At 34.0% G+C, this 26,152-nt stretch overlaps 1 long non-coding RNA gene across 1 annotated transcript in view; it reads right to left on the reverse strand.

The window, feature by feature from the left end:
* The window catches only part of LOC146998085 (uncharacterized), a 63,355-nt gene extending 42,138 nt beyond the window's left edge, over positions 1 to 21,217 (reverse strand). The window contains exon 1 of the long non-coding RNA XR_015040018.1: positions 20,848 to 21,217. This is a non-coding gene — a long non-coding RNA (uncharacterized LOC146998085). The remainder of the gene's footprint in view (positions 1 to 20,847) is intronic.
* Positions 21,218 to 26,152: the final 4,935 nt, after the last annotated feature.

Consider the following 26,152-nt stretch of genomic DNA (forward strand, 5'->3'; position numbering starts at 1 on the left):
GGTTTTTCTGCTAACACAATCCGTGCTAGGAAATCGATGTACAGTAAAGAGGATTCGCCTGGAGTAAACAAGAGAGTTTAAAGCCCTTTTGTTAACGTTTTATCAAAGTTTTAACTGTCCTAATCTTGGCTAATTTTGGAAAATATGAGTTAATTACAATAGGTATATAATTCAATTAATAGTTTTGTGTATTTTAATGTGGGGAGTGCAAATATGACAAAACGATCAGGGTAGCTTTAATAGGATGCGGGTTAGAGATTTTTGGACCTAGAGAAATTAAAAATGTTTGAGGGTAACAGAATTAGTTCTAGTAAAATTAAATATAAAATCCAACTAATGTAAAACGAATAATTTAAAGAGGATTATCTTAGGCTTGTATTAATATTAGGCAAACAGAAAAGCAATTAAAGTTTGATTACATCATAAATTCAAATCTAATCATCATAATCTCAAATCTAAATTAATGAGGTTATGGGAGAACCTCAGACTGACTTACAATAGAGTACAGCTATTAAACTAAAATACATAAATAATAGCTTAAATGAAATTCAGTGCACAATAAAACAAATTCAATAGTTTTCCGAAATAAATAATTGCTGAGTAATGCAGTTAATTTCAGTAGCTATATTTAAACAAGCCAAAGGCAGTTAGCGTTATAATTCTATCTACGGCTAAGTATGATACTTGCAGTTAAACTGCAGAACTTATTTATACATAGCCGTTAGTTATGTGTTATAGTAGTTATGCATGTTAACTAGTTATATTTAGCTATCCGATTTCGGATAAAGCAACAACTAAGCTATTACAGTTGCCATGTTTACCACACAGAAATGGCGGACGACAGAGAAGTTCGCGAAAGTATAAAAATAGAAAAAAAGCCAATTCACAACGTAATGTAGAGAACAAATGCACTAAACATCTGATGACATTGCACAAACGAGAACAGTTCTCTTAGCTTAGAAGTCTGATTGGAGTGTTGATTCATCGTCGTAACAGGCAACCAATTATTTCAGTTGCTGAATTATCTCCGCTTCACAAAAATTCACCAGAAATGATCAGAGTCTTCCACCCCTTTTATCCTACCACTAATCATTCGAAAGAACCTTTGGTTCGCCATGTATTTTGAGTGCCCTTTTGCGATACAGATATTATACATTTACAAATATTCATGCCTTCTCTAGGATTCGACCCTGGGCCCTTCTGTATGGCTGGTAGGGTCACTAACCACTATACGGCATGGGCGGCGTGTAGGAACGACAAGTACAGGTAGAAGCTAAGCCTATAAAGTATTTTCTCCCGCCTTTCCTCATACCTTCGTGGTATAATTAGAAGCATACTCGACGCGTATTCGAGAGGTCCAAGGAGTTTTGGTGAGGACACCGTGGACCTTTCAGTTTTCTGATAACGAATAAATTATACATGATTCTGCAAATGGCGCCCGAACTAAAATGTGGTGGACAATAATTCGTCACCCTAGGATTTGATGAATGGGTCCCCTAATACCCAGTCGCCATTTAAAAAAGGAGATCATATAAGGTATTTTCTCCCTCGTTTCCGCATGAATTCGTAGTGCAGTTAAAAGCCTACTTGACGCTTCTTTGAGAGTTCCAGGGTTCGAATCCCGACGAGGGCACTGCCCATTTTTCATTTCGCCTGCTTCAAAACACCTAATGATTCTACAAGCTAACACCTCTGTAGCACCACAGGGGACTGAGCTATTGCTGAACCTAGTTTACTGTTAAACTTCCGCGCCAATTTTAAGCCCCACTTTTGGCATGCTTTTAGGAAGAAAACCTCGGGGGCGGTGAAAGTGTCTTCCGTCCTTCTACTTCTACAACCACCCTCTTGATAGGAATTTACCGTGTAATTTGAGTGCCCCCTTGCTGCACAGACACTATACGCTTATAAAAATCTATGCCTTCTCCATAATTCTAACCTGGGTACTGTAGTCAACGTTACTAACTATCGCACAGACTGGGCGGCATGTAGGGTCGACACCGGCGTAGTCAATATGGCATAAGATCAACACAAGCATACAGCTGACACTGCGTAAAATCGACAGCGCTATAAGACCGATATGGCTTAGGAATGGTACCAGCATACCGTTGCATAAAACCGACTAGGCTCTATACTGCATAGAATCGTCACCGCCATAGAATCAACACTGCGTGGAGTCGACATCGGTATATCGTCGATCAGCATATCGTCGATCTATACTAACAATAGATTGATAGCGGCGTAGGACTGGCGTCAGCATAGGTTTGGCATGACATAAGATCAACAACTGTCTATAATGGATAGTTGTATGCATAGGCAAGGCTTATAGTTAGCAAAAGCCAGAAAAAAATTAGAAGACAAAAGAAAAAACAAATTATTATTTTTTTGATACGGCACAGGCATAGAATGGACATCGTCATAGCTGTCCATGAGTTTCTGTGACTAGAGAGGCTATGGTCTACACCAAGGATGTCAAACGCGCGGCCCGCGGGACGTATGCGGCCCACAACAAATATTTTTGCGGCCCGGCCAATATATCGGCAAATAATAATATATAATAATAAAATAACATATCGAAGAAGAAAAAAATGAAATGTTTACTGCTAAGTAATTAACGATAATTTATTCAGTGTTGTTAGATTACTCACAGCGAGCTGACACACACACTACTTAAATTACAAATGCGTGTGAGTAGCTTGCGTTCAGCCACCTTCGGCTTTTGGGGGACACGTGCACTCAGAACTTGTACGCATCCCCCGATAGCCGAATGTGGCCGAACTCATGGTCTCAGTTTTCCAATCATAGTTTTGTACGATATATTGGTGCATGCATGTGCATGCACTTTGCTTTATTATTAATTATTACTTAATTCATATTGTTACGGATTTCATAGTTATTTATTTATTTAGTTTTTTTTATTTAGAATTGTAATTAGATTTGCTTGTGAAGGCTTTTCAATCAATTTCTTATTGTCTCGAAATACAGTTGCGGAAAGAGTTACTGATTTAGCCGCGAATTTAAGTGATCAGATCAAAGCAAAATCATCTAGTTTCGAAAGTTTCTCCATTGCCTGTGACGAGAGCTCGGACATTAGTGGCAAAGTTCAATTACCAGTGTTTCTTCGTTCTTGTGACAAGAATTTTAACATTTTTGAGGAATTACTGGAACTAATACCGTTGCCTGGTATTACCACAGGAGAAGATATATTTACTTGTGTTTTTGGACTTCTGCAGAAATACAATCTACCTTTGGCAAAATTAAATTCTGTAGCTATAGATGGCGCTCCATCAATGACCGGGAAAAACAAGGGCTTCGTAGCATTACTAAGAAAAAAACTTAGTGAAATTCACGGTTCAAACATTCATCATATGCATTGTATTATACATCAAGAAGTTCTATGCACGAAAGTAATAAATATGGAGAATGTTTTGTCATATTTAAAAAAAGTTATAAATTTTATAAGATCTCGAGGTTTAAATCAGCGTCAATTCACTGCTTTCTTAAGTGAGTTAGATAGTGAATATTCGGGTTTGTCCTACTATACCGAGATACGTTGGTTATCTTGCTCCAAGATTATCAAACAATTCTGGGATTTGAAAGAAGAAATATGTCAGTTTTTAAAAACGAAAAATCAAGACGTAAGTTTGTTTTACGATCCAATATGGATACAAGATTTATCTTTCTTGGTTGAAATAACCAAACACTTAACCGATTTAAATTTATCGTTACAAGGAAAAGATCATATCATTACGAACATGCTTGACATAATTAAAGCATTCAAGTGTCAACTAGTTCTTTGGGAAAAACAACTTAAAAATGAAGATTTGACGCACTTCCCGACGTGCAGCATGAACAAATCAAGTTTAGATGATACTTGTTCGTATCAAAAATACGCAGAAAAAATTGCAAATTTAACAACTGAATTTGAAACGAGGTTTAATGATTTTAGTTCCCTCGAAGACAAATTTTTTTTTTGTTTTCTTCGATTTTCTCAATAAGTATTGACTCAGTACCTAGCCATATGCAAATGGAGGTGATCGAGATTCAATGCAACTCAAATTTGAAAGCAAAATTCATTGAAGTGGGCGTGCCAGAATTTTACAAATATTTATCAGCCAGGTTTGAAAATACTCGAAAATTCGCATATGAAATTATTTCCATGTTTGGTAGCACTTATCGGTGCGAGCAGTTATTTTCAGTCATGAAAAGTAATGTCTCCTATTAGAAACCGTATTAATGATGCTCACCTTGGGTCAGCGTTGAAAGTTATCACTGCAAACAAAATTTCTCCCGAAATAGGAAAGATAATAGCGGAGAAGAGATGTCAAGTATCAGGACGTAAACATTAAATTTTTCTTGTTCTTTTCTATATAAATATATATATATGTTTATTATTGTATTATTCGAAATAAATCTACGTTTCTATGAATATTGATTTTTTTTTGCGGCCCGCCTAAAGTTAAGCCTTGTTTGTTTGGCCCAAGTGTACCTATGAGTTTGACATCCCTGGTCTACATAGTGTCAGTCTTGTTACACATTTCTATCTGGGTGAGTGCTTCAGGTCTTAATCTTTCGGGATGACCCATGAAATCAGCATTTCTCAGTTGTTCTCGTCCATAGCTGAACCAGATTCGATTACAAGAAGTTAGATTATTTTCTATAATACCTATGAAACTTATTATTCTACACTACGAAAGCTTCCTAGTGGTAGTAAAGCGAATAATATCTACAGTGTTTGTATCACCATTTTCAACAACGCGAGGGATCGGGACCCATAACGTCCGAGATTTCAAGAGTCATATCAACTTTCGGTATCAAGGTATTTCAACATCCGATGAATTAACGAGAAAATGATCCCATGAGAACCTGACATACATCCCGGTACTTCCTTATTAAACAATTACCACATAGAACTTTGATGACATTTAAAATTTTCCTTCACAACTTTAGCAGTTAAATTAACTAATTATGGAGGTTAAAAGCGGTGGGCGCTTTAATAGGAAGTATCCAGATCCTGGCTGTGAAATCATTTCTTTCATTACTTCATAAATGTTTTGGCCAGCATGTATTGGATCCCTCCCCCCCCCAAGGATTCTCAATCAGAATTGGGGGTAGGCTAAATCCAAAGATGGATTTCAACAGCCGACCTGCTAAAGACCTTTATGCAAAAGTATATATGGAACATAACGCTAGAAATATTAATTCCATAGTTTGACATAGAGGTTCCTTAATGACCTTTCGTATAAGGAAATAACTTAGTTTCCAAGCTCCTTTCGGATAAAGTAACAACTTGTTTACCAAAGACGTTCTCATTTGGGAATCTAAATGATGGGTACATCGGGACTGACGCATTGAAAGCCTCAAGAACACTTAGCAATCATATTAAAATATAAATCTTCCATAAAAGCGCAAACACGATAATTATCTGCGATAGTCTGAGTAGAGTTTCGCATTATCTTTATGCGCTATGTGAGGAGTGGTTATACATCAGACGTTGAATGGAAAGAGAATGCGTTATTTTACGCATTATCTTTTCAACTGCTGTTTTTTAGCAAATAAAGTTCCCGTGCGGTATGGAGTCAATTTAAATTTAGTTACTAGACGTTTTATTCATTACTGTTTCCTTCCGTTTCCTCAAAGCTTAGTCAGTTCTTTGACATGCTGAACTCGAAGGAAACACTTCTTTACTTCATTTTACATAAATTCACTTGTGATGAAGTAACTAAACTGTACTGTAGGCATGGGCAAACAGTAGGTCGCAAACATCGAGTAAGTCTTTAATTGACGCTTACGTTTTAATAGATAGCTTTATTTTTGAAATACTACTTGATTTGGTTATGTGGATTTCACAAAGTACATGAGGGCTATTTACCAAACACCACGGCGTTCTTCTGGCAGGGAGGCCTTTGTTGGGAAATTTCTAAGAAAAGCTGGATCGCTTTCCAGTTACGCATGCGGAAAACCATTAAACCAGTGATTCTCAACCTTTCGACCAACGCGTACAACCTAAACAAAAATTGAAAACCTTTAGTACCACCACTTCAAAGTATTACTACCGCCACCACTCTTGAACAAAGCTCTGATCTCATACATTTATGAGTGTTTGAGAAAAAACTCAATCAGGATGTTTTGGTTTTAATTTTGGAATTTAATAGTCGAATATATTTTGCTTCTTTGCGTACCACCTATTTTTCTCTTGCGTACCACCGGTTGAGAACCTATGCACTAAACCATTTAATTGCCTTCTTAGACCATCTAGTTGCCTCTATTGCATATTTCTGAATCCTAAAATGTGGCTTTTACGGACATGAACTCGAGTAACCTATATTATAGTGTACTGTTTATACATGGTGTTTGCGAAAGTCCTTACCTGGCCTTTTGTTTGCAATCATTGGTCATATACATATACTTCAATTTACAAATTATGAAGTGAGACGAACCTTTTATGATTTTATGATTCTGAGACAAAGTGTTTTAAATGACGCAAATATTCAACTATATTTTGACTTTCAAACCAGAGAATAAATCCAATTTTAAAATAGTATGCACATTTTGAGACTTGTCGATAACAAAAAAGATTAAACAAAATTAAGTAATACATAAAAAATCTGAAAGGTTTCAGATTTTAAATTACGTCCAAAGAGCAATTTTGTGTGTTACCTTTATTTATTAAATATCATGTTCTTCGCACTTAAACCACAAAATTTAGTTCAACAGCAATATCGCAAAATAATTTTAATATGAGCATAGCTTTGGAATTTCGGATACACAATCACGCGCATTGGAGATAAAAATGTTTTCTGCGCAACGTTGCCATCGCTAGCTTTAAAATTCTTGAGTTTGTTAATAAAAAATTCATTAAAGCTTTACATAATGTGAAATCGATAATAAAACAAGTTTCAAATTCAAATTAGGGCATGCCCATATTCTATGGAAGATTACGTTGTTTAAATTTTGATGGCTCTAGGTACCGGCACAATGCGAGAAACATACGTAAATTCGTGCAGATTCTTCGTTGTTTAATTTCTTTAAATATAATAAAGAGCGATAATATTTGGTGGCAACAATTTTAAAAGTGAAACAACGCTTGTAGTGAATGAATGCAAAATTCCTAAACGAAATTAATAGTCCTTCTGGGCCAATTGCCCTTTTGGACTTACAATATTGAAGGAAGATCAAACGAAAATGGATCAATTGTCTTATACTTTATTTTAAAACATAACTTTTTGCGCAACAATGACAATATAAATCATAAAGTTATTCAAGAACTTTACTACAGATAATGTTTCGAGAAAAAACATTTGTTAAACATCAATAAGCATTGATCAGCTGAATGAGTCCATGACACACACACATATTCTCTTCGCCTTTTCTGATATAAGGTAGTTATTTGGTACTGAATGCACAGAATAGATTTATCCTCTTTTAGAACATCTCCTCTGGAATAAGTATAAAAATTTGATCATAGATGATCCCTTGGAAATAGACCGTTTATTTGAAATTAAACATTGGGAATTAGTTAAATGTTATATCTCAGACAATTCTCAGCTTCATAACTTCGCTTCAAAATTCCTCCAATCTAAGTGCAGAATTATTTTGAACATTATTTGCAAAGCTATTATTTTAGTATGCTTTCTTCTAAAATAAAATTTAAATTTATTATATGTGTACCCATATCCCTACAACTACTTTGCATTTTCCCAGCGCTGTTTGTGCACACACCCACTGATGAATTATTCATGAGCAATGTTTCTATTACTCAGTGTTACTAAAGAACCTGTGCATGCATAAATTCGTCAGATTATTCAACGAAAAACTTTCATTTAGCAATTTGGCAATAGCAACAAAACGATGTAGTTATAGAACCTGCATGCTAAATTAATATTCCGACAGTAAATGAGATAATAAATTATTATTATTATGGTTATTTAGCACTTAGTTGCATTAGTGATGCACGTGTTGTAAGAAGTTTGCTCCGCAATATTTTCTAAAATGTAAAAGTTTCTTAAGAAATGAATGTAAACTATTGAAGCAACAAAAACAAACCTTTAGTAAAAGTAAGGCTTAACTTATACATTAAAAATTACAATAAAAACTAGCGCTTAACAGAAATTCCGCGTTGTATATACAATATATCAAATTCATTTCCTACTGCAAGCAAACGATTGTCCTGTAGCTGCAATACATAGCAGAATAAATCTTCTCGGGGCGACCACTTTTGAATATGACCAGCATTTCTGAGAACGTGAATAGATACTGGTATTAAATATCTTCTTTCTAAAGTGACCATCTTCATAGAAGAACAAAATCGTCTAGTAAAACAAGTGGTCGTTTTAGAGAGGATTCCCGTATGTCTACTCAAAGCGTACTTTTAATAATACGCGAATGTTAATAAAAGGTTTGTTTTAATAGCGGGCACTGGCCGCTTTAGGCTATGTTAACAAATATCATCAAATACATATACAGTAAACCATGCTTCATCGAACTTGGATCTTAACCAAAACCGCGGAGTAATTTAAGACTGAATATAAAGCCGAAAGATTACAGAAATTCTTTCATCGCTACCATCTCCCTAAGATGACCATATCTGAAAGACACCCGTATTTCTGCGAACGTAAATAAGCACTAGCATTGAATATATCTCTCTAAAACGACCACTTAGAGGTCAAAAATTTCTGAAATCGTTGATTCTCATCTTAGAGAGAGTTCCGTGCATTCCTGATTTTGTAAATGAATATTTTAATTTTCTTATTCGATAATAAACATCTACTTTATCATGCAGACACGTGACAATAATATATACAGATACAAAATTAGTTGTTTGTTAAATGTCTTTCGTTAAGTTGGCCTTTCGAATTAAATTGTTCGGTAATTTGATTCTTTAGCAAACGAAATATTCTCATTTATTTTGTTCAGTCACAGATAAAGCATCTCAAATTATTATTGACTGGTTGCTGTTCTTTGTCAGAGCCGTATTGAATACGTTGAGTGTTATCCTGATGTTTATCAGTGCCACAAAATTTCATGTACCTTTCTGTTGTAGTTAAAAATTCATTATTTTTAAGAATAGTTTATTCTATGTATTAAATGGCATTTACTCATCACAATTTCATTATTGCCAAAATTAATTATTTTCGTTGATGCTGAAAGAATAGTTAAAAATTTCTTTCGCTATGATACAGAATTCGTTTTTGAAAGCAACTTAAGAAATACGTGTTTTTTCTCGAAACTACAGGCTTGCAAAAAATTTGAGCGAATGTTTAGTTTCGATATAAATTTTTATCTTTGTTGCGCTTATTTATTAAAAAAATTAATTAATTTTTACAAATTTTTCAGGTTGTATTTTCGAAAGTCTTCCACAAAACGTCAACAATTTCCTGAGAAATGAGGAATCAAACACTTTTATTTTCTTCCAGAAAACTCTAACGAATTTTCGAGAAGAAACACTAATTAATTGATTTCATCATCCTCATGATAATGGCCCCAAGCTACTTCTCGAAGCTGATTTTGAAATCATTGTGACCTAATATTACGCAGTCCTAAGACTTAGAGAAGCGTGCTGTTTACGTAAATCAATAAAATATTGTGCGATCATGAGTAGCGATCTGAGAAGCTAGTTCAAGCAATCAATTGAAATATCGTTCATCCAGTTTCATAATCGATAGCACCAAACGGCATCCATCTATTTTCATCGAATCAAATCTAAGATTGCCAGATTTGTTTCATTTCAAGAAGTTTTCGAATTGTTTTACCTAGAAGTGAAGTAAAATGCTATACATGATTTATCAATATATTAAGTTTCTTATCAAAGTACACTTTTTGGGCATTGGTAATATTCGAATTATTTTTAAGAAGTTACATAAAGTGTTGTATCAAATCGAAGAGACACACTTGAAAATAACTTTTTTCCACATAGTAAGGGAAATAAATTAAATATCTCACGTTTTGATTTACAGAAAACTTTACTAAGTTGCAATTATCACAAAGGCATGAGAGCTTAACGTAAAATATTAGTTCAAAATTCTCAAAGACTATTTGTGACGTCTAAAATTTATTAAAACGTTTCCGTTATTAACGTTATATTATAATATAACGTTATATAAACGTTTATATATTAAACGTTAAATATATATATTAACTTTATATAAACGTTAATTTATTAAAATAAGTCAGACACTGTAAACTCGTGTTCCATTGCATTATAAGTTGATTCTCATAATAAATAATGACGTTGTAACGAGATTATGGAATTACATTCCGATAATACTCGTATAAAATGAATGTAGTCTATATATGTAAAATGCGACACTCTGCAAAAATATTGAAAAGTACCATGCATTATAAGTATTTTTTACAAAAATTATACGTATTTTGAAAACGGAAGCTCCATTTAAATCTTAAATCCCTCTTTTAAAAAATCATCAAAATGGTTAACTAACATCATAATGCAAAATAATATATGTAATCGTTTTATAATATGGTACTCTCCAAAAACATTACAAAGTAACAAGTATTACAGGTTTATTTTATACAAACATTATACAAATTAGTTTCAACTAAGACATCTTTTAAAGAAAATCATTACATTATTTAGCTAATATAATTTTTTACGCTATTTTTAAGCACATCTGCCAAACCCCAAGACTAGTTCAAGACTACTTTCACATGTGCTGCTAAATCTTCTTCACTTCTCGTTTTCAGAAGATCCAGGACGCTGGCCATATTATAATTTTTTTTTCTCAACAGAAAAAAAAAATTGTTTGTGTAAAAACACGCTCATGCACTATATGCTTAAATAGCAAGCTTAACAGAGCGAGCTGAAGCATGAAATTCAGTGGATGGCTGGTTAGTTCCAGCTCTGTGAGCTTCTTTCCATCTTGTTTAGTCAAATAAGCTACAATACAGCACGGTTTATCTAAACTAACATGAATTGGGGGCGTTTCGAATAACATTACAGGGGGAATATTACCGTAAATTAAAAGAAAAAAAATACATGTAACATTTTTAACGTAGATACGCAGATAGATCCGAAAGTTTCCGGCCTCACGTACAAAGAATAGTCCAGAAATATATTCCTCTTGCAGACATACAGTGGCAATACTTAAGTGAATAAATTTTCAAGCTTCGTTAGAGGAACTGTACTTGTTATTTCTTAACTATTTATTGAATGGTGTGCTAGTTGTTTTTGAAATATTTAAAACTAGGTATCATTTTTTGATTAAAGTTCTGACTAAAAACGACGTTTTTATCATTTGTATGCTGATTCATGCATTATGTTTATGTGTCTTCTGCCTATTCTAGAATAATGAATGGGTAAAACAATTTCGCATGGGCTGAAAATCCGTAGAAGATGACTCCAGAGGTGATAGACTATTGGAAGCACTGACATCAGAAAATATTATTCATGTCTAAGAGGAAATATTAAATAAGTATTAAAAGTAATGGACCTATCTGAAACAAGTGTTTTGCGCATTCTACATAAATAAAGTATAGTCAAACAGATTTCCTTCAGCAATTCTAAAGTATCAACACGTTAAGGGAATTCAAGAAGGCAATGTGGGTTAAAAAGCTTAACCCATTCACCTAATAGTCCACATTTAATTCCAAGTAATAGTAATTTGCTATCCAAACTGAAATATGACCTTCCTGAAAACAGATGATGATGTTTAAACAGAATTTATGGAACTTTTTAAGAACTATAAGATATTTTCTCCCCCCTTGCAACATGCCTTCTTGGTGTAACGGTAACACACTCGGCGCGTATTCCAGAGCTCCAGAGCCCGTTCCGGTGAGGACATTGCACATCTCCTGCTTCAAAATAACCTACTGACTCTACAGTGGCACTCGAACTAAAACGTAATGGACAATAATTCGTCACCACCAGAATTTGGCGATAGGGCCTCCTAATCCCTAGTCCCTCTTCAAAAGAGGAAATGTACAAGGTGTTTTCTTCTTCCTTCAAACATGCGGTGTAACGGTAGCACATTCGGACTGTATTCGAGAGGTCCAGGGTTCGAATTCCTGCGAGAGCATTACACACTTTTCACATCTTTTGCTTCAAAATAATCTAATGCCTCTACAGAACAAATTTTCCTATTACATTTTTCATGAACTTTGAGTTGCTCATTAAACGGTGCGAAAAATGGATGGAGGTATAATGATGGTATAATTAAAAATAATTCTAATTAATTTATTTTTAATGTATTAAAATTACATTAAAAATAAATTACCAAATTATTTCAGAAATTTATCACACTGGAAATATTTGGATCTACCTACGTATATTCATTCTAAAACATTTATTTTATAACACACGCACATAAAGATAAAAAATTATTTTAAAATATAAGTGATTTCCATTTGAGGTTACTCTTGGCAATAGTTACGGGCAGATACGTTGCACCATCTTGCGATGAGTATAAGGATATCAGCTTGCGTACATTCACTAGTTCATCACTTTGTTCAACATAATATAAAAAATAACCTGGAGCAATCAAGCAGGCCATTCTTCTTCTTTAAAGAAAATCTTTTCCTTTTCGTTTATTTATTTTGTCTGCTGTTGTCGTTCTGATGATTGTACTCATAGTAAAATACTTCCCATTTAAATCCATCCTGCATTTTACCGAAATATTAAAAGTTATGATGGAGGGGTCGGTAACCGTTTCGCTAAGAAGTCATATTTCAGAAATGTAGGATTTCGGATGGCACCGGCTACAATAATAATAAATAATATGTAAGATTTATTATTTATAATTTTAGCCTTTACTATAACTTCTCATTTCCTTTTTCTCACCAGAATGTAAATTCATTTAGCGAGCATTTAAACTGAGGTTTTTGGATTGTGAAACAGAGCGTGTTTCCTCCCCTTGTGGTCACGTTGCATAGTTCTTACTAAGTTTGTAATTATTCGGCTTAGCGTTAATACTACCGACATTTAAATTTGATACGCCGATTAGAGTTTTTGTGCCAGCTTGGCTTGAAATTTAATTATGTAGTCTTTGATACTAATTTACATTTAAAATTTGAAATTGGCTTTTACTCTAGTTGTATCGCCACAAGTTGTGGTTGATTCTGTTAGCACGAGAAAGTGCATTTATATTTAAAGTTTGTGTTTAAATAAAAAGTTATATTAGAAACCTTTCGAAGACTTTGTAGTTATAATTTCAGACACAGCTACAGTACGCTTTACGTCAGTTAGGAATTTGGAACTAGTTTATGCTTCCGAAGCAAGCCAAACTATACAAATTTGTACTTTGCTTACAACTCGAAATATAAATTCATGAAATGACAAGTTTATGTACAAACACATGTTACGAATGCAAAGCACAACACTCCGTGGTTGGACACAGTATACGAAAATAAAAGAGACAGAATATATAGTTAACTGTATGCGGAATCAGATGTTTGTAGCAGTCGAAAGTTGATTCATCTGGTCAATAGAATGTGGTTAAGATTAAAATTTTGTCAAAAGTTTAATCATGCAATTCGTATAATTGTTAAAATGAAGAAAATAAAATAAGAATTTTTTATTAGAGTTATTCATTCCACTTACGACTGTCTGCTGTCCAAATATCTAAAATTTAGAATTTAGATATTGGAACAGCAAATACTTTAAAATTGCTTCGCCAGCAACGTGGTGCCCGTGAGCACCATACTCCCGACTCCTGTTTTAATGTGATGAAAATATTCTCTAATACCCCATGGGCAGATTAGCAGACATATGGAACAATCTGTAAAGTTCTTCGGGAAGATCATTTATAAAAGTTGAAGACTAGATTATGGTAAATCACTCTACTATCCGTGAAAGAATTTCTAATCGAAAAACTCGTCTTTACGTTATCCATGAAGAAACTGCAAAAATATCTGCGCAGCCGGAAATCTGAACCGGGTCAAACTACTAGAACTTAGTGGTCATCTGTGGGCCTTTAAAACTTTCAGAAGAAGGAATTATTTAACTATGAAAGACAGGAAAATAAAACACGAAACTTTAGAAATTTTTACCGGAATAGCGGATATTTTAGAACAAAATCAGTTAAGGTCTGTCATCTTAGGGAGTAATTTCATTAATATATCTTTGCCCTCACCTACAACTTCGCAAACGATCTATTTAAAAACGCAGCATACTTTTCAATACTATGAGTATTTTTCTTCTCTGAGTTATTTGCTTTTTCCTTTTATACATTTCTTTATACTACCACTTTCTCCTTCGTCGTGCTCACTTAAAAGTCTGAAGGCCTTCTTAATACTGTGTTAAGAAATGCCCAGCTGCGGTAACATAGCTTCTCCGCAAAGTAAGTTTAGGATTGCCAGAAAGTGGCAAAAAAAGGTAGGCTAGCCATATTTGGCACGAAATCACCTATTTGGAGACAAAAATTGGCGACATGCCATAGACGAAGCGGGACTACTCTAAAACGAATTCTTACCGGTTTGCTCGAGAATGTTCTCGAAGGCAGGTCAAAAGCTATATATACGCTGCCTGTACGCGGAGTAGGAGAGTATTTTGAGTATATTGAGTTTATTGGTAGTGTTTTTAGTTCCGATATTGGTTTGAGAGCGAACGAACGGGCTGTATTCATAGCCAGTTTTGGTTGTTTTCCCATGCGTAACGTGAATACGGTTCTTATTTCTTTCAGAAAGTCCTCCACAAATGCATCTCACACCTTAGTTAGCTAGTTCTTCTATTCTTTACAATTTTCAAATCACCTAACCTAACCATTACGGAAGTACTGATAAATTCAGTTAATTATGGTAGAAGGAACAAAGGTTTCTGTCTAAGGGAAGAGATGGCTTCGTGGAGACTTTATACGGGTTAAGGACTTCTTTTATATAATACACTGAGGGACTCCCATGCAGTTCAGAGCTTACAGTCATTACAAACGAACTCGCTGCATACTACCAGTGTTTCATGGCTTAAGCAACTCTATCATTAATGCGCTTGGTTTGCAGATAATTCCGTCTAAGGAAAGGAATAGCGAGAACTTTCCATATGATATGCTTGTTATTTTTATTCTTCGAAGGAAGTGTACGGTTTTTACCTAACGTATACAGTCCTACACGACAAAATATAATTCGCTGATTCTCAAAGACCTGAATCAGCCAACTTTTTACAAATTGAGAGATGTAAAAGTAATGTATTCCCCTGCTGCGAAGCAAAAGACTCACCTTTCATTCCGCGTCGCGCATAGACGTTTTATTCGTCAAAGCATAAAAACTTTAATTTATCTTTTAAATACAAGCAAACAGTCGTTAATTAATATGGTAAATGTCTTAAAAGCAATAAATGCACTTCTTAAGAATTAAATTTTTTAATACTTTTTTAGTTCTTATGAACATTTGGGCTTTGTTGTAACTAATATAAAACATTTCTGTTATAAATATTTAAATTGATTGGTATAAATTTTGTATAAGATCATTTGTTCCTAATTTTTATGTTTTATTTCACAATTTTAAAGTTTTAATACTCTTCTAATGCCTTGAAATTTTTAATGATAAACTCTTTAATTGTTAGACTGAAGTCTGAAGATCTTAGTTTCCAACCTTTTTATTTATTTTATTTTTATTTTAAACAGTAATCAGAAAGATAGGATAAAATTTACTGTAAGAGGATGATTATCTGGGCTTGATTGGAAGTGTATGCGTCTTTAGGGGACAATTAATATATGATACAATTTGTATAATGTCTGCTATATAACATAGTCTGAGTTTTTTAAACAATCGGAAAATTCAAATCAAATTAACGTCTTTAAAAAATAAAAATCGAAACTTTCCCCCTCGTTCACTGTTTTGAAAGTAACAAGCTGCGTAGATTCTTAAAAATTAATAGAAAATTAACTTACTACAAAAGATTACATTTCAAAATTTATATAATTTACTTCTAACTAAACAAGTTTTTCTTGGGAAAAACATTTTACCCAAACTACAAGGAATATATTGTTAGCTTTTCCGTTTCAAGTTTTAAGTAACGATTCGGGTTTTAAATGTTATCAAATTCGTATACGTCACATTTAGATAATAGTGGAAAATTTCATATAAATTAAGACAGTGAATAACATGCCCTACATTTTATACAACAATGGACTATCAGTTTCAATTGCAGCTTTATTGTATAAAAAGATTGTTCTTTAGATACGCTGGATTTGGAAAGAAGTCGCCAAATGTGCAGCGCATTGAAGGAATTGAATCTCCGCGGGCAGTTTGCTGCGTATGGATAACTCGAAGAACAAGGTGAAAAGCTGTGAAATGGTTGTTCTGGGCTTGTATGTGTTCTAAGGTTAGCTTGTCGTGAAGTATAATGGAAAGTGAAGATTCTCTCATTCGAGCGGTAGGCACCATACGAAGAGCATGGAACGCTATATGAACGGAGAGCTTGCAGACGTGCACTTAGAGTATGGCATAGCTGAGGGTAATGGACGATCCACTGCATGCATCTCTCGAGAACGCTTCCCCGACAGACATCAACCACACCACGGTTTGTTTGCACGTCTGCATCAAAATTTGTGTGACAGCAGGCTATTACGAAGTGGCAAGACAAGTGAGCTCAGACTAAGATCGACTCGCTCTGTCATCAGGGAAGAAAGTGTATTGGATATGGTGAAGAGTAATTCAAGGACCAGCATACGTGCCATTGCCTCTCAATTATGAATGTCTTGTAACAGTGTCCAGCGTGTCTTGAACGCCGAGTCCTTCCACTCATTTCGTTTCCAAAAGGTTCAGTTACTGCTCCCCGATGACCATCTTAAACGTGTGCGTTTCGCACAGTGGTGCGATTACAGCGCAATCGACGCTGTAATCGCAGATCCTGGTCCAGTTCTTTCTTCTTAGATTCATTTTAATTGCCTTATAGTAATTCCTCCGTACCTTTATTAATAACTTTCAAATCCATGTTTTTGCTTGACATATATATTCTTATTGCCAATTATATATTATTGTCAATAAGAATTAATATTTTTATTGTCAGTTGCCTGACAATCTCTGCTTGCAAGAAAAACCTAAACGTTCTCCATGCCGAATTTGTGGTACTGCAAGTTACTTGCTGCTGGACTTCGTTAAAGTTGTATTAACAGCAAGCAGCCGAAACTAGCAGCTGAAAATAGTTCGAGGTTCTAAGCAGCTTGAAGGAATACATTTATTTCTGGCAATAAAGCTGTCTTAATTTAAAGTAAAAAAATAGCAAACATATATAAGCTGATAATGTTCATAAAAACATGCCCATTCACAGATAATTCATTGCTCATCATTTTCATCCTGAATGGTTAAGAATAAATTCTTTGTTGCACGGAAAAACCTTTTTTATAGTAACCAAGTCATTATGCGAATTTTATAACATTAATTTGAGTTAAATATTTACTTATCTATCTCATAGTTAAAATTTTGCTGAGTTTTTTCACATACACTGACATATACGCATACGCGTTTAAGTTTTTAAAATTAAAATTATTATACGCGAAAAAAGATTAAATATCTTTTCGCGAACCATTTACTACAGAATCTTTCAACATTAAAAACAAAAACCTTCTCGTATTGTAGCGCTGATAATATTTGATTCTGGTTCCTAATTATTGCTTTTTTCTTTCTTTTCCGACTGCATAAGCTATATAAAAAAATATGAGAGCTTTCAGTTTTTATATTACGCACAAATAGGCCTTTTTTTTAACGTTTTGTGTGTTACCTTTATTTATTAAATATCATGTTCTTCGCACTTAAGCCATAAAATTCAATTCAACAGCAATATCATAAAATATTTAAAAGAGCATATCTTTAGAATTTCCGATACACAGTCTCGCGCGCTGGAGATAAAAATGTTTTTTTTCGTACAGTGTTGCCATTGCTCACTTTGAAATCGTTGAATTTCTTAATCAAAAACTCATAAGTGCTTTACAAAATACGAAACAAATAATAAAACAAATTCCAAATTCTTGCTTCCAGATGCCCATATTCGGGCGGAGACGTACGTTATTCAAAAGTTGATGGCTTTATGTACCATTGTTTTATCACAGGGCGAGAAACATAAAACGTACTTTTATGCAGATTCTTCATTATTTAATTTCTTCAAATATAATACAGGGCTCTAATATTTAGTGACAAAAATTTCAAAAGTGATTCGCCGTTTATAGTGAATCAACGAAAAATGCCAAAACGAAATTAACAGCCCTTCTGGGCAAATTGCTCCTTTGAGCTAAAAAGACAGAAATTAGAAAGTCTTTCAAAATGTCGTGTCGAAAACTGTGCAAGAAGAACTCGAAATGATTTGCGAAGAATGTAAAGAATCGGCATGAAATGTATTAAATATGTCTATTAATAATTTCCTATTAACGTTAATTGGTCACATTATGTGGACATTACTTTATTCGGGTATATTTATTTTTGTTTTTTCCTTTTTATTCAGCTCAATGAATTGCTGCTAATATGAAATAATTAAAACCTAATCAAACTAAAAATTACATATATACACACATATATATCTACTTGCACTTTAAAGGATTCGGAACTGAACAGGTTGGGAATTAATAGAATTTAAGGCATGATGAATTGTAATGCAAGAAGGACACTTTTAAAACAGCGGAAGCAATGCATATTTAAAATGGTATCTTCAAACGACAATGTTCTTTGATAAATATTTGAGAACAATAGTTTTCAATAAAAGATTTAAAAAGAGCATAATGTATTTATTTCATTATTCCTTCATTTCGGAACGAAGTCGACTGAGTCAGGAAAGACAACAGAAGTGAGAAATGAAAACTGAAAACATTCCATTCAGTCGGGGAAAATTTCCATCAGGGAATTTGAAGTCTAGAGGAAATCATACACAAAGCAACGTAAGCGGTGGAACGCAAACTGACAGTAAAGTTTATATTTTACGGGGTCGACGACTTCCGTTGTGTAACACCTGCGCAAACATAACGCCACAGAATTTCGCACTTTCGCAAAATGGCCTATTCTGAAATGCGATTTGTGTTGTTAAAGGGTTAAGGAACGTAAATACATCGGTAAGCGCTTCGTTTCAGATTATTTTTAGCATTTGAAATTTTTTATTTACAGATTGCTTCAAGGTTTGAAACTCTTTAATAATTCCGGTTCGTTAAAGTAGGTTTATAGTGTTCCGAGAAATAATGAGGTATTTCGTTATGCTGGTAAAACTTTAGGTCGATGTCGAAATGAAGGTGAACTGAAATAAACCATACTTTAAACACCTGGATAACTTTTTATAATAAAGATTTATAAATATAAAACATGGTAAATATTTAAATTATCAATTATTTACAAAATGAAATATCTATCGAAGACATCTGTGAAACTTTGAGAAACCAGAAGTAATTATAATATAAATAAAATACTGACCAAAAAAAAATCTGAAAAGTTTCAGATTTTAAATTACGTCCAAAGCAACATTTTGTGTGATACCTTTATTTATTAAATATCATGTTCTTCGAATTTCAAACATTCAGTCCAACGGCAGTATTGCAAAATAATTTTAAAATGAGCATATCTTTAGAATTTCCGATACAGAGTCTCGCGCGCTTGAGATAAAAATGTTTTTTTCCCCGCACAGTGTTGCCATTGCTTGCTTTGAAATCGTTTAGTTTGTTAATCAAAAATCCGTTGAAGTGTTACAAAATATGAAATCGATAATAAAACAAATTTCAAATTCAAATTAGGACTTCGCATCCACATGTGGTAATCCTGTCCAAGTGGGTACAAATTGAAGCAAAGCTGGCACCTGTACATTCCTGATGGTACAGGTGCACGGCCGGACACCCAGACGGCTTTCTAAGACTACTCGGGTGTTGTCCGGTCCCTGCAATTTTCTTTTACTATTATACTACAGTGCACATTTTACGCTGTTTAGAGTGGTTACACTAATTATATACGGTGACGTGTTTAGGAGTTAATATCTACATTGTTACTAATGGAAATAGTACATTGCTTTAAAGTGAAAAAAAAGCTTTCATGTATACAGACCATGGCTAGAAGACTTTGTGGGTATCGCTAGTACACAAGAATATAAGCACATTCCAAGGCGAACATACTACTATTATTCTGGACGACAAAGGTCTTGCCTCAGTGCCTCTAGCTTTGTCATGATACTATGCAGTTTTTTAAGCAATGAAGGCTGCTTACTCAGGAAGCGTTTGAAAGCAGCTACCTCCGTTGCAGGCAACTTAATCGCCGGGCCTTGGAAACTGTTGTACTCCGCTCAGTTTCGAAGGAAAGTACCACAAAGGCAGTCCTAGGATCTTCCACCCTCTTTCCCTACCATTAATCACTTGGCAGGACTTTTGGCTCGCTGTGTATTGTAACTGCCTTCTTCCAGCACAGACAATAGACTCTTACAAATACCCAGGCGTTCTCCAGGATTCGTACCCGGGCCCTTCGAGTCGGCAGTCGGAATTACTAACTACTTATCCGAGTGAGCAGCGTGACGGCCAGTCTTTCAGACTTCACCGATTTCAACAAGCTTCTAAACCTTTGTGATGTGTCTGAGAGATTACAAGAAGTCCACCGCCCTCATTGGAGGATTAAGGACCGTTCCCTCTGAGGTTTATCTGAGCTAATGGAGACAATTGACGCAGCCGACCCATCTCCAAAACCAATTTTTTCCCACAGGACAGCAAGTTGAAAAATCTGAACTACACGCATAGCGGAGCTAGTCGACACATGGAACTGACTCCGTTAACTCAGATAAACCCCAGTGGGAACGGCCCTTTAGGGGCGGCCAAGTAAGGCAAATTTACTGTTTTCAGAGAAGATTCTACGAGCCCGCTCCTTCCGTCTAATCTGAAGTTAAGCGCACAGGGTAAGCACGTGTAATGGATAAGAATAGAAATTTATAAAAATACAAAAGTTACTTACTTATATTGCAGTATTAGTCAGGAACACTTGATTGCATCGTATGATGACAAGGCTATGAAAGTCTTTATAAATGCCACTGGAAAGTGAGTTTCTTAAAGTTTTCAATACCATGGCGGGTCAGTTTTCAAGGATTTATTTGTCAAAATTTCCACAATTCTTACTGCTTCTTTTGCATCAGTGCTACTGAGAATTTTAGGTGGTTTTAATTTGTGGATATTTCCCATCGTAAGATATTAAATTCTTCACTTTCATACGATTGACAACAAATATCACAACTTTCCAGTCTCACGGGCTCATAGTGATCATGTTAGTAAACATTCGCCCACGCTTGCTACTTCAGTTTTCTGTTGCTTTCACTGCCATCCATCTTGGCTAAAGAAATAAGATCGGGTATGTGAAGTCTAATATATCATTTAAGGTTTATTTATTTTAGTACACACCATTAACAATATCACACTGTATTTATTTTATATGTGCAGCCATATTTTTGACTCACACTGTAGAATAGAGGCTGTAATTCAAAAGCGTCGACAAAATCTTTCTTTTGTCTGAGCACGTGATTCAAGTTCTCATTTCTTTGATTATTTCCGTCCCCTGTTAACTCTAAAAGAAAGTACTAATTCTCTTTATGATTTTAATAGAGAGAATTTTATTTAGTTAAAAATTTTTAATTAATAAATTTACATTATAACTTTTAAAAATTAGAGTATTAGCTTCGACTTCAGTTATAAAAAATTCGGATATATGAAAGTTTCGTATATGACAAAAAAAGTAGCATAGACATCCTGATCAGTGTCTTGCGGATAAAACTATTCCGTTTCAAAAGTTCGTTGTATTGTGCTTTTGAGTATGTTTGTTGATGCATCTGAATTTTCTTGAACTGCAGTTTGTCACGTCGTTACACTTCTCTTGCTGTAGATGTCTCATGCCAGTCGCCTTTTATCTCATTCGCTCTCCGGCATTTTTCAACCAAAATTTTTCTTAATACCTTCCCCCCCCCCTTCAGTCTTTAAATATCCACCGTACTATTGAACAAGAACGTTCTAGAACGTTAGTTGTTTCAGACATGCTGAAACCGAGTTTTCTTACACTTAGATCACGCCTCGTTGAAAGTCATTCAGATATTTGATTAATCCTTTTTCATGCTAAATGAAGAGATAAATATTTATCCTCAAGAGGAGTTTGCTTTATATGAGTAATTCTTGGCCTTTTCGCCTCTGAATGACATTGATAACCCGGAGAATATTAAGAAACGAGTAACTTTCATATTTTGACCGCTATAAGGTTATTCCCCCGCGATCCTAGAGTGCCTTCGTAGTGTAGTGACTCTGCACCCTGAGCCAGTATTCCAGAGGACTACAGTTAGATTCCCGGAAAAGGCGTTGTTAATTTTTCATTTCTCCAGCTTCCAAAAAATACCTAATGTCTCTACAGTCGCGCCTGAACTAAAGGATGAGATTGGATGAGGATTCTTCGCACCCAGGATTTGACGATTGGGTCCCCCGAAAAAAAAAAAAAAAAAAAAAAAAAAAAAAAACCAGTCGTCCTTTAAAAAGGGGAGTATATACGGTACTTCTCCCACTTTCCTAGCATGCCTTCGTGGTGTAGTGGTTCTGGACGCTGGCCGGTATTCCAGAGGTCCGTGGTTCGATTCCCAGCGAAGGCGGTTGCTAATTTTTCATCTCTTTTGCTTCCAAAAATTCCTAATGTCTCTACAGTGGCGCCCGAACTAAAAGGGTGTTGGATGAGGATTCTCCACACTCAGGATTTGGCGACTAGGTCCCTTAAAACTCTAGTCGCCCTTTAAAAAGGGGAGTATATAAGGTTATTTCCCCGATTTCCTAGAGCGCCTTCGTAGTGTAGCGGTTCTGCACGCTGGGCCGGTATTCCAGAGGTCCGAGGTTCCACTCCCGGCGAAAGTGTTGTTAATTTTTCCTTTCTCCTGCTTCCAAAAAATACCTAATGTCTCTACACACTGATTGACATTTTGGTACGTTTTGCTATCGAAAATATGTGTACAGCTTGTCACCAAACTGTAAAGATCTCCAAATAAAAATATGAAATTTACAGAAGCTGATTATAAAAGTATGTCACGAATTGTCTTTGATAAATTTGACATTTTTAACGAATTCTTAAGCACTTTTGGCCAATTTCGGTTTTAAGAAATTTAGCTATAAGAAGTAAATTTCAATATCCCCCGAGCATTTTTGAAAGAGAGAGAGAGTAAATTAAGTGAATAATGTTTTCAAACATAGAAAAGAACACTTTTGGATTTACATATCACAAATTAAACTTGTAATACAACATGCAGCATTCTCACAGCTATAAGAAGTATAAATATACTTTCGAACTTTCTTGAAAGCATAAATAGATTATATTTGGTAAACTATGACCTAACGAATATTGTTTTTTTAATATAAAAAAGAGCATTGTTAGATTTACATATGAGAAATGAAAACTTGAAAAATTCTATTATTCTCGAAGCAAAAGTTTCTGATAATAGTGTCATAATTTTTAACTTCATTAAATGGAAACTAGAAAACATGATTTCCTTTAACATATACATTTACACAGTCTTCGTTATATGCTAAATATGTTTTGTAAAAAGATTATTCGCTCAAAAATTAACATCTACTCTTTGAAGCGGGAAAATCATCACGACTGCAAAGAAAATAATCTACAGTGAATACAATAAATGCATTGACATAATATTGCATCACTATACAACAGGATATCTAAAAATTTACCCCATTCAGCGAAATTTTCCTAAAATTTGTGCTATTGCAATATTTTATTTTCATGTTTCTTCAAGGTAACACACGTAATGTTTCTTAATTTACATCTAAAAGTCTATATCTATTTAAAAAGTTATGGAAATTGTTCGTTTAAAAAATTCAGACAATTCCTGACACAGTAAAATGTTATTCAAAGCATGATAGAATTCAAGTTTTCATAACATTTAAAGTACCATCCATGATGTTTTGTGAAATACTGCACATCACTGTCTGAAATAATTAAAATAGACTGAGAATTGGGTTTTCATGAACATCATGAAGTACAACTTCACAAATTATGTTCAGTATTCGTTAACTCAAAGAGTATAAAAATAGTAATTTGATATGGTAAATGCAATGCCAGGTTGCAAATTAAAAATTCTGCATCGGTGAAAGAACAAAGAACTTCAGCTTTTTTCTCAAAATTTATAAACAATGAGAATTTTGAACACTAGAATAAACTCATGTTTGATAAGAGAAGCTAATTTAATATTTTTCATCAGTCTGTTGCCTGCAAAAGAAACCAAGGAAAATTTCAAAAATTTAAATTAGCTCCATCAGTAGAAAATGACTGGGAAGAAGTTATGTACATCGTTTTCTTGAAGTACAACATGCAGCAGAAAACCAGAATCTAAATTTATTGATATAGTAAGAGATCGCTATACATATGCTAACATTTTAAAATGAAATCTTAAATCATCGGCACAAAATTGCAAAATAATTTTTCAAATTTTACCCAGACATTGACTCTGATTTTGTGACCCTCGAACCCTGATTTTGTGGCTTTGTCTGCTGTTTGATAGCCTTGAAATATTCAAAATAATTACCCAATGTCAAGAGTTAAATATTATGGGCATATTTGGCATGAAATGCATATACAATTCAGAAACAAAATGAGTATTACAAACAAGAGGCGAAGTTACTATCGCAAAACGAATGAAGAAATATTACACTAGACATAAACAATATGCAGTGTACATACTCAAAAACAGTTACAAAAAACGTTACACCATATTTATAATGCTTTAATAGTCTAGCAAGGTATTAGAAAAATTTTAAACCATATTTTTTTTATTTGATAGAATAGTCAGCTCACTTCTGGTACATGATTTTCCCGTCCAAAAGAGAAACTACTAAATTTAAAACTCCCAATTTTATTTTTGGAAAAAATATTTAGTGCAAAAGGAGCATTGAAAAAAGGTATGCATTACTCAGCCCAATAATAAAACATAACCAAAGCCCAATAATACTCAGAATAAACCATAAACCATTCATGTAACTTCCCGTTACAATAATTTTTGTCCGGAGAATACGAAGGAATTTTGATCACCTTTTCAGGATAGTTGATGATAGTACCAAGCGAACATTAAGAGCTCTGTGTTTAGGACTGTTGCCCTGACAGAACATGAATGTATTTTGTATTCCAGGTTTCTTGAAGATGCTTTCATGTTTTCATTAAGAATATTCATATGCTTGTATTCTTTCTGTATTTTTTTCGAAAAAAATTTAATTTCCTATCCTAAAAGGCTCAAAAATCGCCAAACCGTTACGTATCTCCTCATCTTGCTCTATAGCAGGTAATACATTTTTTTAATTAAATTTTTTCTTTGGTATTCCCCACGCATTAATTCAGCCGTCGGACCTAAATGTATTATATTTTGACCCATTTCCATATATGTCATTGATTTAATATGATAAATATTTGCCTACTATGAACTTCGGGAATTCCAGACTTATTTTCCTCGTTTCCTTGTTAATGAAAAGTTTCCTTCTTGTCGATCGCAAACTGTATCCATGTGTACCTAATGGCTTTTATAATAATTTTAGAGTTAATTTTATTGAACGCCTTTCTTCTAAACCTTCTTCAAGATTTACATCACTAATATTTGAGTCTTGTTTAATGTTTCTCAGGATAAGTGTCAGATTCCTTAGTTTTTAGCTTGGAATGTGGTCCAGATTCCAGGGCATATTCAATAATTCCACAAAATTGCCATTATTTTATAATATGAAAGATACTTCAATCTTTACATCAAGAGGTTTTTATGTATTTTGAATACTTTTATAACTAACAAAATACTGAATAATTAAATTTCCTACAAAACTTGTCATTAAATTGTAACGAAGTGGAATGTTCACTTCAGATATGGAACTATTAATACATTTTATAAAAAAAAAAATATTTTCCAAATGTAGATTCATGTGATGCATTTTCATTTCACACATTTTTTCTTTTCATTTCACACAAAAGAAAAAAAAATATAACAAGAATATTGTATGCGAAAACGTTTCAACAAAACATTCGAGTACCGAATTAATATGAGTTACTGATTAACATTTTTGGAATAAATTATTTTATTACAAAGAATATTTTGAGGATATTTATTTTACAACTAGCAAGGCTAAAAATAAAACAAAAATTAACATATCGTAAAAAATTTAATGTCTGTGTTTCAATATTTAATGCAAGATCTCTGCAAATAAATTTCAACAATACAAGTTTCCGGAAACGAATTTATATCACTGTATGAAAA

This window comes from Stegodyphus dumicola, chromosome 3 (assembly GCF_044657685.1).
Source record: "Stegodyphus dumicola isolate Sdum_Otavi_A_Nest chromosome 3, ASM4465768v1".
In the NCBI taxonomy this organism is placed as follows: domain Eukaryota; kingdom Metazoa; phylum Arthropoda; class Arachnida; order Araneae; family Eresidae; genus Stegodyphus; species Stegodyphus dumicola.